This window comes from Lathyrus oleraceus, chromosome 6 (genome assembly GCF_024323335.1).
Source record: "Lathyrus oleraceus cultivar Zhongwan6 chromosome 6, CAAS_Psat_ZW6_1.0, whole genome shotgun sequence".
NCBI classification, from domain to species: Eukaryota; Viridiplantae; Streptophyta; class Magnoliopsida; order Fabales; family Fabaceae; genus Lathyrus; species Lathyrus oleraceus.
Genome location: NC_066584.1, coordinates 153,015,636 through 153,031,203, shown reverse-complemented (window position 1 = coordinate 153,031,203; position 15,568 = coordinate 153,015,636).

The following is a 15,568-nucleotide window of genomic DNA, read 5'->3' as shown; positions in this document are numbered from 1 at the left end:
TGATATGAATGTGAAACCACTTGGGTTGGATTCTTAATTGTTTGATCTTGATTTTGGATAATTTTCACTTGCTGTTTTGAATTTTTTACCTCCTTTCGACCCTAGGCTTGTCCTAGTGGTCTTGTTTCTCATGTTTGAGTTTGCTTTTCAGGTTAGGAAGCAAATGCTTTAAGGAGATTAATGCAAGTTGGTTGAGTTTGGTTGATTGTTATGAAGTAACTTGTTCTATTTTGTAGGATGCTTAGCTCACTTGCTTTGGGCTTGTGCTTTGCACATGTGATTGATAGTGTTGACTGTTGATTCTTATTTGCTTGTTTTGACTTTGTGATTGGTATACTGATTGTATTTGATTGATTTCAGGTACATTAGTTTCTAATAGTTCTTTGAGAACTTGCTTTGCTTTGCTTGATAGCATTTTCTCTGAGGTATAATGATCTCTTCTCCATGTAGTCTGGAAGACCTGGCCTGTTACTTGGCCAGGCACCTGTCTGAAGTCCTCCTTAAGAGGCAATGTTTGTGCTTGTTTATTTTTGTCCCCAAGCAGGTAAAGACCTTTGTTAAGGTAATTGGCAGACACAAGAGGTGTGTAGTCCACCTCCTGCTATTCTGTTGAGTCGTCCCTTGGCTCACATCACATGTTGATGCCTTGTGGACATTAACCCAAGATCAGTTGAGTCAGTGTTATAAGTGTAGAAGGGTTCCCACTTTCTGGACCCACACTTCATTGTCTGAAGCTCTCCCTGACCAGGGATAAGAGCTGTGAAGTCTAATCTTCACTCACCTTTCATCTAGCTTCACCTTGACTCTCAATGTCAAGGTTAAGAGCTAACATTACCCTCCCAATTGGCTTGCTCTTGCAGCCTCACCTTTTGTTTGAGCCCCAATTGGTGTGTATATAGTGTGTGCTATCTGTGATTGTTTGCTTTGTGTTTGCCTGTGCTTTAGGATAGCTTGCTCCATGTGCAAGTTAGCTAGAAACCTTGACTTAGGGATGATTTTGCATGATAATATCTAGGCTCGAGTCGTAGTCTCCCTAGTTGTGTCTCCCTCTGTTATCTGATTAGGCTAGCCTTGTGTCCCTCCGTAGGGGAACTACGTCGCCCTGATCCTCATACCAGATGAGGTACGTAGGCAGGAGATGAGCTGATCTCTCCGGGCGCCCGTTTTTGTTTTGTCTTGTGTGTGTCAGGAGATGGATGTAAGACCAGCGATTGGCATTCTGTATCCTCTTGTTGTGTGCTTGGAGTCCGGTATAAGTCCATCAAGTGGCATCTGGTTTCCAGTGTGGGTGTGTTTGGTTCGGAAGCTGATGTAAGTCCAGCGATTGGCGTTCGGGTTCCATGTTTGCCCATTTTTGTGTGGAGTTTGACGTAAGCCCAGCGATTGGCTTCCCTTCGCATAACCGACTCCCGATCCCATTCTCTTTGGTCGCGAGACCATGTCTTTTCCAGGTTTACTTCGAGCGTTTCCTTTCCCTCTTTGGGATAAATAACGCACGGTGGCGGCTTTGTTGTCTTGTTTTCCTGCCGATTTTTCGCGTAATGCGATAGCTGGCGACTCTGCTGGGGAGAAAGAGAAGTTGAGCTCTTGCTGGTCCATCTTCCCTAAGCGAGTCTCTCCTAGCGCTCTCTAGGATAGGGTTTTGGTTGCTGTTTGCTGTTATTTATTGCATTCATTGTTTATTGTTTGCATTTATTGTTTGCATTAATGTTTGCATTCATTCATATTCATCTGCTGGTTGTGTTGTGTTCTCTCTGTTTGGGGTGGGAGTTACTCGAGGTAAAAGGCCTAATACCCAGGCTATGAGTGATATCTAGGAAACCTAGGAACAGAGTGATTCATGGGAAGCGGGTGGTATGCGCCACTTAGCGAAACATTGACATCACGAGCAGTTCAGACCCTGGTGGGATATTATCATTACATACTTCGGGTGTGTATATGATGATATTCTGCGAAAGGTTATTTATGCTGCGTTTCTCTCGACCTTACCCTGGCCTAGATGACACCCGTGAGTGGGGAGGGAATGATCATTATTACAGGTATAGTTGGTGACTCTCGGTACTGATGATGATTGTGAATTATGGACATTTATTTCCGGGACGCCGGAGTTCTGTCTGTGGTTTATCAGCGGGTTCCGTTTATTTCGGATCCTCGGGTTGAATTTGAGAGTACCTGTTCAGAGGATCTGGCTGTCATCCGTTCAGTGGATGTTCCTGTGATGATAGTGATGTAATCTCCAGTTCCGTTTATTTCGGAACTCCCCAAGTCGGATTTATGGTGACTTGGTTCCTCAGATTGGGTTCATATGACAGTTTATCAGTTGACTTTGGCTTTCAGATGAATTGTGGTTCAGAATTCAAGCCGAAGCTCTGATCCTGTGCCTTGAGATGCACAGCCTGACCAGTCATGTTCGCATCATTTGCATCATAGCATGTTTATTTTTCAAAAAATAATAATGCATGAAAAAACCGAAAAAAGTTAACTCGCATACGCATATCCTTTATCAGGATCATTCATGATAAAATAGCATCCGCATCATGCATATCATGCACATATCATTCTTGCATTATAGACATTCGACCGCATCGTTATTCTACCAGACTCAATCATCAGAGAGGCATGGATCAGGTCCAGACTGAGTTGGCTGAGATGAGGGCAAACATGGCCCAGTTTATGACGATGATGCAAGGGGTTGCGCAAGGTCAGGAAGAGCTACGAGCCCTGGTTCGGAGACAAGATACTGTGATTCAGACGTCCAACCATGCTTCACCTGTTGGTGCACCCGTTCATGAGAATGTCACTGCTGCTCCCGCCAACGACTATGCCGTCGGGGATGAACTCAGAGGAATAAGGATCAATGGACAACCTCTTGCTGCAGAGACTGTCAATGCCAGAGCTACCCGGGCTCCGGTTCGTCATCCAGCTCCTATTGTCGACAGACAACAGGACATGTTCACGCTGCTGAGCGAAGATGATGATGTGGTCAGAGTTGAGGATAGGGATCGGAAAGTGGACGCCCTTGCTGAGAAAGTCCGTGCCATGGAGTGTCAGAACTCTCTGTGGTTCGATGTGACCGATATGGGTCTGGTGGATGGACTGAGGATCCCCTACAAATTCAAGGCGCCGTCCTTCGACAAATACAACGGCACTTCCTGTCCTCGCACCCACGTGCAGGCATATTATCGGAAGATCTCAGCATATACTGATGATGAAAAGATGTGGATGTACTTTTTCCAAGACAGTTTGTCTGGAGCGTCTTTGGACTGGTACATGGATCTGAAGAAAGAATTAGTCAGAAGCTGGAAAGATCTGGGTGAGGCCTTCTTGAGGCAATACAAGCACAACATGGACATGGCGCCAAGCCGAACCCAACTGCAGAGCTTATGTCAGAAGACTGGTGAAAGCTTCAAAGAATACGCCCAGAGGTGGCGTGAGCTAGCCGCAAGAGTACAACCTCCGATGTTGGAGAGAGAGCTGACTGACATGTTCATCGGGACCTTGCAAGGTGTGTTCATGGACCGCATGGGAAGTTGCCCGTTCAGTAGCTTTTCTGATGTTATTGTCTGTGGAGAGAGAACTGAGAGTCTCATCAAAGCAGGAAAGATTCAAGATCCTGGCTCTTCAAGTTCTTCGAATTCTAAGAAGACATACTCTGGGGCACCCAAAAGGGGAGAGAGTGAAACAAATGCTGTGCACCGTCGGAGGAGTGCAAACAAAGGACCGTATCTTCAAGCTGCTGCTGTGACTATTCCAGCACCTCAACAACAGCAGAGAAGACCAGCTCAGCAATATCAGCATCAACAACAACGTCCTCAGCAGCAGGCTTACCAGCCTCACAATGGTAATCATGCCAATACAAGTAATGAGAGGAAGAAGATCATCTTTGATCTGATCCCTATGTCGTACACAGAGTTGTATCCCTCTTTGATAGAGCGGAAATTGATTACTCCCAGAGACTCGCCGGCTATACCCGTCAACCCTCGGTGGTGGTATAGGCCTGAGCAGCAGTGTGTGTATCATTCGGGTGCTCCTGGTCATTATGTGGATAATTGCTTTCAGTTGAAGATGAAGGTGCAGGACCTTATCAGATCTGGTATTCTGAACTTTGAGGAGTTGGGTCCCCATGTTAATCAAGCTTGAAAGATAACAAGTCCTGGGCTGGCGTTGACTTTTCTTCTGAAGTCTTCAACGAAGAGGTTGTTCGAAAGCAGAGGCTGCTGATGTAAGAGATTCTGACAGTTTGTCATCCCTGGAGGGATCTATCGCAATTGGGTCACTGTGGGCATTCCTACAGTTGTTCATAGATCAGAGTAATTGTTCACTTTGTTCAAAAACCCTTCTCCCATGCCAAAAGGAGAAGTGATGACCTTGTTGGCAACATTTTGTGCAATGATATTTTCATTCAAATAAAAGCATGTTAAAACATTTGTTTTTCCATTTGTTTTCCCTTTTCGCTTTTTGCATGAAATTGGTGATCACAAAAAACCCTAAAAACAAGAATAAAAGCAATATTTTCATCTGCATAATGATTGTCTTGTTTGATTTCCAAAAAGCTTTTATACTCAAAATCTTTATGCAGGTTGTTTCTTAAACCCGTTGAACATAATGATCCGACGTCATCTCCCAATTTTGAATTCCCTGTATTCGAAGCGGAAGAAGATGATGTTGAAAGGATTCCTGACGAGATTTCCCGACTTCTTGAGCAAGAAAAGAAGATCACTCAGCTGCATCTCGAGAATCAGCAGAACAACCAACTAGGGCATTGAAAAAAATATAGAAAGAGGAGGGTGCAAGATCAAAAGAAATCAAAAGAAATCAAAAGAAAGAAAAAGAAAGAAAAAGAAAGAAAGAAACAAAAGAGAAATAGTACCCTCAAGTCCCAAGTTGGCTGATGCTGAATGGATTCAGAGTCGTTACGACCAAGTGAATCCGATCGAAAGAAAGGATTAACTGCCATGTGTCATGGTCAGTCATATCAGCAGAGAGTGAAAAAAGCATTCGACATGAAGGTCAAGCCTCGTGTGTTCCGAGAAGGTGACCTTGTGCTCAAGAAAGTCTTGTCTTTCGAGCTCGATTCCAGGGGCAAGTGAACCCCAAACTATGAATGTCCATATGTTGTCAAGAGAGCCTTTTCAGGCGGTGCTTTGACACTTACAACAATGGATGGAAAAGTTCACTCGTCCTGTGAATTCCCGATGCAGTCAAGAAATACTTCGCCTAAACAAAAAAAGAAAAAGCAAAACAGCTCGCTAAGTCGAACACCCTAAAGGGAGACTTAGGCAAAAAGGAGCGTCTCGGTGGATTGAAAACCCGAAAGGGCGATCCAGGCAAAAGTTAGAGACATTGAAAAAATTTGCATCCCGCTAGATTGAGCACCTCACACTGGGGCAATCTAGGCTAAAATTAGGGATTTGGCAAGTAACTGCATCTTGACAAGACTGTGCTCTACATCTGTCATCCGTCAGGGATTCTCGATTCGTTGTCGACTGAAGCTCCGAATACATCGAAAATTCGGAATGGTAGAGGAAAGGTCATTATGTTCAATGTATCCCTCTCCAAAATATATCACCAGTTTCAAACTTGTACAGATCTATGGAGTTCTACCATTTGCAGACTACCATTCCATCACATCGATTTGAGCTTTTATCCAATTATTTGCACTCTTATTTGTTTCAACTCAACAAATGTTTTGCATGTTTTAATTGATAAAGTATCATTGTTTTCAAAATAAACAAATTTTTCAAAAATTGTGCTTAAACAAAGTGAACATTCACATTGATGGAAGGATACTTAGGAGACCCGCAATGCTCTCCCAAGGGTGGTATGATTACCAACAGGTAAGACATTTGTTCGTATCTCGAGCATAACTGTATCTTTTTCCTGTAGAACCTCTTGTGGTTTATCCTCAGTGAGGTTGCTCAGTGCAGTGTTAGTTGAAGTTGTTCATCTTCATGTCCCCGGCAGTGCAACATTCTTCCTCCAAAGTCCCTATTGTGGGGCATCTCCAGTAGAAGGTTGTTTGAACCCTATTGTGGGGCATCCCCAGCAAGGTTGCTGTTGAAATACTTTTGTGGGGCAGTTCCCCTAGCAGAGTGTTTACTGAAGACTTTAGCTTTCATCTCTCCAGCAGAGCAGTCTTCTCTTCTCCCAGGCATGGGTGCTTTTCTGTGAAGATTCAGTACTTGGTGGATTGACATCCTAGTACTCCGTCATTTCCCTTGGATAGATTTCTCAACAGAGTTGCTGGCATGATGAACTTTATCAATGCCTATCTATCCTCACAGAGATAAGGTTGATTCTTGGTATCTCCGTTCTCCAGCATGAGTGAGAAGTCGGTGCTCTCCCCGCAGAGTGTTCCTCAAACGGATTTCTTCGAGCAGAGTCTCCCCACAGAGTTGAAGTATCTGATCTTTGGGCTCCCCAACGGAGTTTTCATCATTGGCATTTTGCATATAGTAATCATTGCATCCTCAAATTACGTAGCATTTCCATTCAATATGGAGCATTACGCCATAGAAAAACTCAAACATATGCATTCATGTGTTCGAAACCCATCAGAGAGAATCCCCGGCAGAGGCGGATTTTTGTTCAACATCTGTACAGCACGTTCGCTGCAGTTGCTCCTGACGGCATCCAGGATTGATACTTAGAGAGGTTTATTTCCTCATCCGTTGGTGAAAGGAAAACCTATTTCTCCCCAGTGGATCCTCCCCTAGCAGATGTGGATGTGTCTGATCTCTCCATGTAGAGTTTACCCCTTAAGCAGAAAGTGTCTACCATTTCCTTCTGCGCTCCCCACTGAGTTTTATCCTCGTGGATGACGGTTGTTTCCGTTCCCTCCCCACACCTAATGGGATGGGTTTTCCCTATTGAGCTCTTTCCTCATTAGGATGAGTCTTGATTCAGTCTGCCTTTTTGGATCGATCCTGAATTGGCTTCCTATTGGTTGTCTCCTGTGCCTCCCTGTGGTATAACTGAATAGTTGCTCACTAACCGGCACTCATTCATCTTATCCTCAGCGGAATTTGGTGGCTTCTACCTACTACCCGGTAGTTGTAAGTCCTATCTTTGTGGTCTTCTACCTACTAACCGGTAGATGTAAACTCCATGTTCTCCCCTTGGCGGAGTTAACCCTTTGTGCTCATCCTAGTCGATGCCGGTTACTTTTCCGTGGTTTTCTACCTACTAACCGACAAATGTAATCCCCTCTTTATGGTTATCATTATCTAGTCGGTATTGATATTCCTTTCCCCTTTCGGATATTTGCTTTGATTAAGCAATCTTATCCCCCAGCGGGTTTTCACCTTTCAGATATTTGCTCCGAGTCAGCAACCTTATCCCAGTGGGTCCTCTTTCATTCACCGTTTGCTGGTAATGTTTGTGGTTTCCCCTGTTGATTGGTCATCTTTGCATACCCAATCCTGGTACCCCGATGCCTTTCTTTTCGGTGGATTTATCCATTTAACAACCTACAAACCGGTTACGAATAATCTTCCATGCGAGTGTATTATCTACGTTTTGATGGCTATAGATAATATATCTCATGCACTCGTTGGTCAATCTTTTGATTATTTTCACCAGCTGAGTAAGATTCGTATTCCTTGTGGAATCGAATGTCCATCCTTTAACAAGTTTGCCTTTGCTCTCTTCAGGATGATGTCGGTCGATTTATCCATCTAACAACCTCAACCCGGTTAGGATAATCTTCCATGCGAGTGTATTATCTACGTTTTGACGGCTATAGATAATATATTTCATGCGCTCTTGGGTCGAAGTCGTCCTCCCCAGCTGAGTAAGATTCATATTCCTTGTGGAATCGAATGTCCATCCTTTAACAAGTTTGCCTTTGCTCTCTTCAGGATGATGTCGGTCGATTTATCCATCTAACAACCACAACCCGGTTAGGATAATCTTCCATGCGAGTGTATTATCTACGTTTTGACGGCTATAGATAATATATTTCATGCGCTCTTGGGTCGAAGTCGTCCTCCCCAGCTGAGTAAGATTCATATTCCTTGTGGAATCGAATGTCCATCCTTTAACAAGTTTGCCTTTGCTCTCTTCAGGATGATGTCGGTCGATTTATCCATCTAACAACCTCAACCCGGTTAGGATAATCTTCCATGCGAGTGTATTATCTACGTTTTGACGGCTATAGATAATATATTTCATGCGCTCTTGGGTCGAAGTCGTCCTCCCCAGCTGAGTAGGATTCGTATTCCTTTGTTCGGAATCGAATGTCCATCCTTTAACAAGACTGCTTTTCTAGCCCTCTTCAGGATGATGAGTGTTTTAGAACACAAACCAATTCACGCTTTGGTCGTTCACCCGTTTCATACCTACAACCCGGTATCCTTGGTGTTCCTTCCTGTTTGCTCGCTGTCGTGACCTTGATCCCTAGTAAGATCCCCTACAAGTGTGTAGCTTTGCCCAGACATGTAGATGTCAGTATCCTGTCAGCACCCGCGTGTGTTGCTTCTTTGGTGTCGGTAAACACCATCTTCCGGTGATTTCCCAGTCATGCGTAAGTGTCTGGTCTTCTTTGGTGTCGGTAAACACCATCTTTCGGTGCTTTCCCAGTCATGCGTAAGTGTCTGGTCTTCTTTGGTGTCGGTAAGCATCATCTTTCGATGTTCGTAACGTCGTTCTCCTTCCTTAGTGAAGCTTTCCTCCTCTCCGTTGGTGTCGATAAACGTCAAGTTTTTCCCAATCATCCGTTGATGATTTGGTTGTATTTCTTCCCCCGCAGATTTACCTCTCCGTTGGTTTCGGTAAACGTTGAGTTTTTCTCATTCGTCCGTTGATGTTTGATTGTATACCCTATTCCCAGTCATTCGTAATGTCTGGTTGATTCCCAGCCAGAATCCCCAGTAGAGTTGTCGGTGACGTCCTATTCGATTTCAGGTTGTTGTACCCTTCTTCAGTGAAGTGGCTTCTCCCTTTCGTCCGTTGACGTCTGGTCGAGTTTTCCTGGTCGTCCCCAGTTGATTCTCTTTCTCCGTTGGTGTCGATAAACGTCGAGCTTCTCCCTTTTGTCCGTTGACGTCTGGTCGAGTCTTCCCAGTTCATCCGTCGTCCGTTGATGTCTAGCTACCTCTTCGTTGGTCTTGGTAAACGTCGAGTTTTTCCTGGTCGTCCCCAGTTGATCTACCTCTCCGTTGGTCTTGGTAAACGTTGAGGGTTTCCTATTTGTCCGTTGGCATCTAGTTGTGATTTCTGTTCCCGTTCATCGTCGTTGTGATGTCTGGAGGTAACTGTATCCTTGAAAAGAAGAATGAAAACAAAAATTCCATGTATTGTGCAAATTCTACGATTCTTGGTATTCAATCCCTGTTTACCCTGAAAGTCTGACAGCCGTTGCTCTCATCCCTTCGGGTTCCCAGTTAATTGAATAGGGGCAGCTGTAGCACCTCAAATTTGCACCTCCCATTTTGTACATACATTTTCATATTAGGTCATTGACATAACATAGTCCACTGCATAGCATTGCATTGTCCTGTGCCCAAGTGCAAGCCATCAGACAAGATTAGGTTAAGATGATCTGGAGAATCAGTCAGTCAAGCAAGCATGTGCAATTCTAAAGGAAACAAAGCCCTAGGATTGGTTCATCAAGTTCATATGATTATGGGATCATTTTGAAGTGGTTTGGCCAAAGATTGGATGCTCAGGAGTCATCAGTCAAGCTGAATTTCATCTGAAACCCTAGAAAGTCAACTGTGGTCAACTGTGCCTGATTTTATGGATTTGAAGGTGGGAGATGGTTTGAAAGGCTTCATTCATGTCCACACAAGTCTCATTTGACATTTCAAAGATCAAGATTGAAGAATTTGAAGTCAGATGAAAAGTTTCCAGAAATAGCAGGTGACCTGTAATTGGAAACTGCCATAAATGGAAAGTTCTTCTCCTCAAAATTACTTAATCATACAAGCTTCAAATGGAATATTTTCCATAATGAAAGTTGAAGATCTTGCTCTCACCTTTCCAAAAAGTCCAAGAACACTCATTTCTCATGTGTGGATGGCAAGTTATGATCAAATCATTTTCAGAAAATGTTGAAATTCAAAGTGGTATAACTTTTGAATGGAACAGCCAAATTGGGTGATTCTTTTTTGAGAAAGTCACATTTGACATTAACTTTCATGATGCATCATCACATTTCATCAAAAATCATCATAGCAAAAGTCCATTTTTCAAGTGTTCATTTTGCATTTTGGTGGGAAAAATAGTCAATTTGAAAAATACATGTCATTTGCACTTCAAACCATTTCCAACACATTCTAAATGGAAAATGTGACTTGTTTCAGCTGCACTTTTACTGTTCCATTGGTTATAACTGGAAAAGGGCATTTTGGCCACTTTGTTTAACATGTGCATTACACTAATCCACTTGAATTTGCTTAATCTTGATTAACGAAGTGATTAGTACATCATATATGTTCTTAATTGTAATTGTTTCACATAATCACATTTCATTTTTGCAGATCTAACAGAAAAATTCATCAAATTCTCTCAAAACTCTCTCAATTTTTTTTCACTTTTTCATCGAATTCATTGATTCTTGTTGCTTCCTCTTTGTTCCATTCATCATTTGCAGGCATATTGAGCATCTGTTTGAAGGAGATAATGGCCAAATCCTGAAGAATCGTAACTGTTGCATCCAAGCATTCACATGGCATCTTGATAATTCTTGGAGCTAGAGCTGTGTTGAGCTAAAAGACTTACTCTATTCATCTTCCTAAGCATCATTCAACATCTGTTTTTGCAATTGGAACCTTGAAACCACCAAATCGAGCAACTGCATCTTCAAGAGGTTGGATCTCAAACTTTCTAATTCTCCAAATTGTGATATGGTTTATGTAGATCGTGGATTGTAGAGTATGCTACAACTTGTAGAATTGAATTTCGTTGAATATTGATGAAGAAATCTGTATTTGAAGTTTGATGTTCCAACTTTCTTTTGATCGATTCTTGTTGTATAGTTAGAGTTAGGTCAAAACATGTTGATATTGTTGTTGTGCTTGGTTAGGCGCTTCCATTGATATATGATTTGCCAAGTTTCATGAACTTTTGTTCTTGATGAATTTCTGGGATGATGAACTGATGAACAGCATGAAGAACGTATGATTTTCATGTCCAGATCGCGTGTAGATCCGTTTAGCCTGGCTTCACTTTCAAAATTCGTGTTTACCGCGTCTTTGGACCAATCACGCGCTGGCAGACACTTAAGTGAAACGCAGCGTTTCACTTAAGTGGTTACATAATTACGCTTTTGCCATTTTCTGATTTAAATTCAATTTCATTTCATTTTGTTTTCAAATGTTTATTTCATTTCAAGATTAGACTTCAAAAAATCATAAATAATTCATGGATGATCCAAATTGTGTGGGAATTTTTGCATTCATCTCCATTTTTCATCTAGTTTTTTATAGGTATGATAACATAAGTTGTGCACGGATGGTTTTTATTTTGGTCTAATGTCTTTGATCATGTATGCCTTTTGCCTATGTTTTGCCATGTCATTCATGAAATCTTGATGCCTGCTCCAAAATGCTTGAAATTTTATATGCATGATCTAGACTCTTTCCTGGTGATTTTGGTATGTGGTTTGTAATTTTTGAGTTTCTGGATTGAGAGTTATGACATGATCTTTGGAGGTGTTACATTTTATGCCATGCCATGCTTTGTGCATCTTCTTGATTTTATTTTCTATCCTTGTTGAACTTGAATTGAGCTGGATTTTTGCATGAGAAAACTTGTGAATGTTGAGAATACATGTGAATTTTTCTGGAATTTGTGAAGGCATTTCCTATTTGATTGGGATTTTATTTGCTGTTTAGTCATTTGTTGACTTTTTGTGATACATGTTCTCATTTGATTTGTGAAATTCTGGTTATTAATTGGATGGATGTGAAATTTGGCATGTGTATTGTAGACATCTTGAAGTGCATCATGGTTTTAGTACCATTCATTTATCATGTTTGATTGATGTTTTATGATTGGTTGAAGTGGATGCATGTTTTGATGCCATGTATGAGCTTGCTTGAATTTGGGTTGACTTTCTGAATTTCATTGACTTGCTTCCCTTGATCCAAATGAGCTGAAATTTGATATGATTGACATGTTATGAATGCTGTATGATCATGAATTGTTTGAGGATTTATTGAAAAGTTTTGGTATTGATTTGATTGTGATCATTCTGTTTGGTCCTTTGAGGTTCTAGATTGCATGTTTTGTGCCTTTTCCTTCATGAAATGATAATGATGAATGATATGAATGTGAAACCACTTGGGTTGGATTCTTAATTGTTTGATCTTGATTTTGGATAATTTTCACTTGCTGTTTTGAATTTTTTACCTCCTTTCGACCCTAGGCTTGTCCTAGTGGTCTTGTTTCTCATGTTTGAGTTTGCTTTTCAGGTTATGAAGCAAATGCTTTAAGGAGATTAATGCAAGTTGGTTGAGTTTGGTTGATTGTTATGAACTAACTTGTTCTATTTTGTAGGATGCTTAGCTCACTTGATTTGGGCTTGTGCTTTGCACATGTGATTGATAGTGTTGACTGTTGATTCTTATTTGCTTGTTTTGACTTTGTGATTGGTATACTGATTGTATTTGATTGATTTCAGGTACATTAGTTGCTAATAGTTCTTTGAGAACTTGTTTTGCTTTGCTTGATAGCATTTGCTCTGGGGTATAATGATCTCTTCTCCATGTAGTCTGGAAGACCTGGCCTGTTACTTGGCCAGGCACCTGTCTGAAGTCCTCCTTAAGAGGCAATGTTTGTGCTTGTTTATTTTTGTCCCCAAGCAGGTAAAGACCTTTGTTAAGGCAATTGGCAGACACAAGAGGTGTGTAGTCCACCTCCTTCTATTCTGTTGAGTCGTCCCTTGGCTCACATCACATGTTGATGCCTTGTGGACATTAACCCAAGATCAATTGAGTCAGTGTCATAAGTGTAGAAGGGTTCCCACTTTCTGGACCCACACTTCATTGTCTGAAGCTCTCCCTGACCAGGGATAAGAGCTGTGAAGTCTAATCTTCACTCCCCTTTCATCTGGCTTCACCTTGACTCTTAATGTCAAGGTTAAGAGCTAACATTAACCTCCCAGTTGGCTTGCTCTTGCAGCCTCACCTTTTGTTTGAGCCCCACTTGGTGTGTATATAGTGTGTGCTATCTGTGATTGTTTGCTTTGTTTTTGCCTGTGCTTTAGGATAGCTTGCTCCATGTGCAAGTTAGCTAGAAACCTTGACTTAGGGATGATTTTGCATGATAACATCTAGGCTCGAGTCGTAGTCTCCCTAGTTGTGTCTCCCTCTGTTATCTGATTAGGCTAGCCTTGTGTCCCTCCGTAGGGGAACTACGTCGCCCTGATCCTCATACCAGATGAGGTACGTAGGCAGAAGATGAGCTGATCTCTCCGGGCGCCCGTTTTTGTTTTGTCTTGTGTGTGTCAGGAGATGGATGTAAGACCAGCGATTGGCATTCTGTATCCTCTTGTTGTGTGCTTGGAGTCCGGTATAAGTCCATCAAGTGGCATCTGGTTTCCAGTGTGGGTGTGTTTGGTTCGGAAGCTGATGTAAGTCCAGCGATTGGCGTTCGGGTTCCATGTTTGCCCATTTTTGTGTGGAGTTTGACGTAAGCCCAACGATTGGCAGTCGATTTCCTGTGTTGCTTTGTCTGTGTGCGTGAGCCGAGCTATGAATGCTCTGATTCTTCTTAGTCCAAGAAGATACGTATGCATAGGATGCGACATCCTAGCGAGCATGTGTTTCCCCCAGTCCGAAATACTTAGACTCTGATGTCTATGCCTGATAGACTAAGTAGGCCCAGGATGCGATATCCTGCCGAGTCAGTCTTGTTTGTTTTCTTGTGTCTCTTTCAGCCAGTGTTTGCTTGTTTATGAGCAGTGATTTTAGCAACCATTTTCCTTCCTATTGTGCGTGGATCCCTTCGAGTACGACGGATGCGTAGGGGTGCTAATACCTTCCTTTCGCATAACCGACTCCCGATCCCATTCTCTTTGGTCGCGAGACCATGTCTTTTCTAGGTTTACTTCGAGCGTTTCCTTTCCCTCTTTGGGATAAATAACGCACGGTGGCGGCTCTGTTGTCTTGTTTTCCAGCCGGTTTTTCGCGTAATGCGACAACTGCCACATGTGCTCCTATATTCAAGCTTCTTCGGAAAGACCAGTGTTGTGATTGGACCGAAGACTGCCAGAAAGCTTTTGACAGTATCAAGGAATATCTACTTGAGCCTCTGATTTTGTCTCCGCCCGTTGAAGGAAAACCGTTGATCATGTATTTGACTGTGCTCGAAGATAGTATGGGTTGTGTCCTTAGTCAGCAAGACATGACTGGAAAGAAAGAATTTTCAATCTACTACCTCAATAAGAAGTTCACTGACTGTGAGACTCAGTATTCTATGCTTGAGAAAACTTGTTGTGCATTGGCTTGGGCTGCTAAGCATCTGTGTCAGTATATGTTGAATCATACCACTTGGTTGATATCCAAAATGGATCCGATCAAGTATATATTTGAGAAGCATGCCTTAACTGGGAGAATTTCCCGTTGGCATATGTTGTTATCAGAGTACGATACCGAATACCGATCTTAGAAAGCGATCAAAGGTAGTATCTTGGCTGATCATTTGGCTCACCAACCGATTGAAGATTACCAGTCAGTGCAGTATGATTTTCCTGATGAAGAGATTTTGTACTAGAAAATGAAAGATTGTGATGAACCATTGCTTGAAGAAGGGCCAGAACCTGGTTCCCGTTGGGGTATGGTATTTGATGGAGCTGCTAATCAATATGGAAATGACATTGGGGCAGTGATTATTACTCTTCAAGGCACGCATCTACCATTTACAACTAGATTGACTTTCAAGTGTACAAACAATATGGCAGAGTATGAAGCTTGCATTATGGGGCTTGAAAAGGTCAAGAATCTCATAATTAAGTATTTGGATGTCTTCGGTGATTCGACTTTGGTTGTGAATCAAATTAAAGGAGAATGGGAGACAAATAAATTAGGTTTAATACCGTATAGAGATTATGTGAGGAGGATTTCAACTTTCTTTACCAAGGTTTAATTTCATCATATTCCTCGAGATGAGAACCGAATGGCAGATGCCCTTGCAACGTTGGCATCAATGATTGTGGTAAATTATTGGAATGAAGTTCCCAATTTGTCTATGATGCGTCTTGATAGGCCAACTCATGTGTTAGCTGTGGAAGAGATCAAAGACGAGAAGTCATGGTATTCTGACATCAAATGTTTCCTCCAAAGTCAGATTTACCCGCCTGGGGAATCTTTGAATGGTGATGTACTGTACAAGAGAAACTTCGACATGGTTTTGCTGAGGTGTGTGGATAGACACAAAGCAAACTTGTTGATGACCGAAGAGCACGAAGGTTCCTTTGGTACTCATTCCAATGGACATGCAACGACGAAGAAGATGTTGCGAGCAGGTTACTATTGGCTGAGAATGGAATCTGACTGTTGCAAGTTTGTGAAGAAATTCCACAAGTGTCAAATTTATGCTGATAAGATTCATGTTCCTCCGACCC